The sequence below is a fragment of the Tupaia chinensis genome, unplaced genomic scaffold (genome assembly GCF_000334495.1).
Source record: "Tupaia chinensis unplaced genomic scaffold, TupChi_1.0 Scaffold144814_1, whole genome shotgun sequence".
Taxonomy (NCBI): Eukaryota; Metazoa; Chordata; class Mammalia; order Scandentia; family Tupaiidae; genus Tupaia; species Tupaia belangeri.
In genome coordinates, this window is record NW_006204675.1 from 834,220 (window position 1) to 836,544 (window position 2,325).

The 2,325-nt window shown below is 39.0% G+C and overlaps 1 protein-coding gene across 2 annotated transcripts in view; it reads left to right on the forward strand.

The window, feature by feature from the left end:
• Nucleotides 1–2,031: 2,031 nt before the first annotated feature.
• LOC102494379 (lysine-specific demethylase 5C) overlaps nt 2,032–2,325 on the forward strand; it is a 57,391-nt gene continuing 57,097 nt past the window's right edge. The window contains exon 1 of one of the 2 annotated variants that reach the window (XM_027767868.1): nt 2,032–2,229. The gene's annotated coding sequence lies outside the window, so the exon portion shown is untranslated. The remainder of the gene's footprint in view (nt 2,230–2,325) is intronic. The other variant, XM_027767869.1, reaches the window with a different exon arrangement.

Here is a 2,325-nt window from a genome sequence, read left to right on the forward strand (position 1 = left end):
GTGGGAGGCGTGAAAGAGGAACTCTCTTACACAGCTGGTGGGAATGTAAATTCGTCTAACTACTGTGGAGAACAATTTGGAGATTCCTCAAAAATCTACAAATAGAACTGCCATATGATCTAGCAATCCCATTTCTTGGCATCTACCCAAAGGACAGAACAATTTTTCATTGGAAGAGTGCTTACACATCAATGTTTATTGCAGCACTTTTCACGATTGCTAAGACATGGAACCATCCCAAATGCCCTGGTATGGCTGGGTGGATTGAAAAACCGTGGCACATAAACTCTACAGAATACTATTCAGCCATTAAGAACAACAAGACCCTGGCTTTTGACTGAAAGTGGAAGAACATGGAAGATTTACTGCTGAGTGAAGCAAGCCAGGCTATGAAGGAGAGACACTGTATGTCCCCAATTAATATATACCGAATGTCTGCACTCTATTACTGAAACTGATGCGCTAAAAGATGTATGAACACAAGAGGTGGATGTGAATGCCAGATGTGGTGTGTGTGGAGGAGTAGGACCTGGGGAAGAACATTTGGAGGAGGGATACGAAGACAGCATTATTGAGAGAGGGAGGTTTTGTTGTTATATTTTGATCAAATCGACTGGGGAGAAATGTTCATATACTGAAATGATCACCTTGTAAGCTAAATAATGTTATTGAATATATTAAAAATGTAAATATAAAAAATAAAAAAGGAAAGAAAAGCAATGCCAATCAAAAAGTAAAACACTGTAGAATCAGAATTTCTTCTATAATAAAATTATAAAAACAAAAAAAGTATATACCAACTGTCCACATTCTGTAGCTGAAACTGAAAGACTAGAAGATATTAAAACATATAAAATGATTATAGATACCAGATACAGAGTGGGAAGGGAGAGTGGGAGAAGAGAGCCTGAGGAAAGACATTAAGGAGAAAAACAGGCAAGATATTTATGGGACAAAAAGAATGGGTTATTACCTGTTGATGTTAACGTGTATACTATCCCCAACTGGACTGGGGAGAAAGGTATTCATGTTGGAACATTCACTTTATAAACTAAGTGACATATATGATTGGAATGTATAAAAGAAATATTTTCCAAAATAGAACAGCAAGGTACAATATGTTTCTTTCTAACAGATGTGAAGTATAAACAAACAAACAAAAAAATGTAGGCAGCAGACCCAGCAGTGGAGCAGTTGGAAGGGCACTACAACTGTGTGGATCAGTGAGTGAGAAGCCTGTGTTAGGATCCCAAGCCAATATAAATAGGTAAGATACTGGTAACTGCCTGTACCCTCAGTTAACAGGTAAGCAGGGGCAGCACAAAGTACTGGGAGAGACTGTCATAAATATCTTTTTGTGTCAGTCTTCCAAGATGGATTGCTTATTGAAAACAAAAGTTCATGACAAATTTAAACGGCTTACAAATGAGACCAGATAGTTTTAGTCTTTAGTGTCTAGTATTTTCTTTGCTACCCAGTCAGTTTTGAGAGTCAGGAAATCTGCCAATTCCTAGAAAAGGCAACTAAATTTATTTTTCCTTATATTTTTTGGTAGTCTTTTTAATGACTTTTAGTACACACTTAAAGTGTTACATTAGGTTAGTGGGGGTGATAAGGAAGTCCAACTCCCCACATCCCCATCCCACACAGCAATCTCTTCTCAATCTGTTTCTCCTTTTAGCTTTTGTGCTGGCAGCACACAGTGATACAGTCCGCATGTTTCTGTTTGATGATGGAGACTTCAATCTCCTCACCAGTTGGTCCAACAGCTTTTGGCTTGTCTTTTTTTTTTCTATTAAATCTGATTTCCAGGTTATAATAAGGGTGAGCCTTCTTCAGTGGTCATCAAGGAGGCTAGAGTCTACCCGCACACTCCAGATTAGTCCCTATACCGGCAGTCTGAAAAAGAAGATGCATGTGCTTTCTTGGGGAAAACCACCAAAAAAAAGGAGAAACAGAGAGATTACAGCCTGTCACCGCCCTCGCCGCGCGGTGCCACTGCGCACCGTTGAGGAAGAGGTGGTTCTTCACTTTTTTCTCGATCCAGCAAGGCATGCGTCCTCTAGCACATTGAAAGTAACAAATAAAAATAATGAAAAGTTATGTACACGTGGCAGGTATATCGTAAGTGAAACCATGTTTAAAATATATTTTACATTATCGCATTGTTGTAAAGCAGTAGTCACAGGTTCTGTTTCCAGAAAGTCAAGATCCGGAGCTAAAAAGAGGGTAAGCCTTTATAGATTGTTAAGAAAGACTTTTCTGGGTCGCTCTGGTTATTGCGTCTTGTACTGGCAGAAAAAAATGAGGGAAGATTTGCGCTGG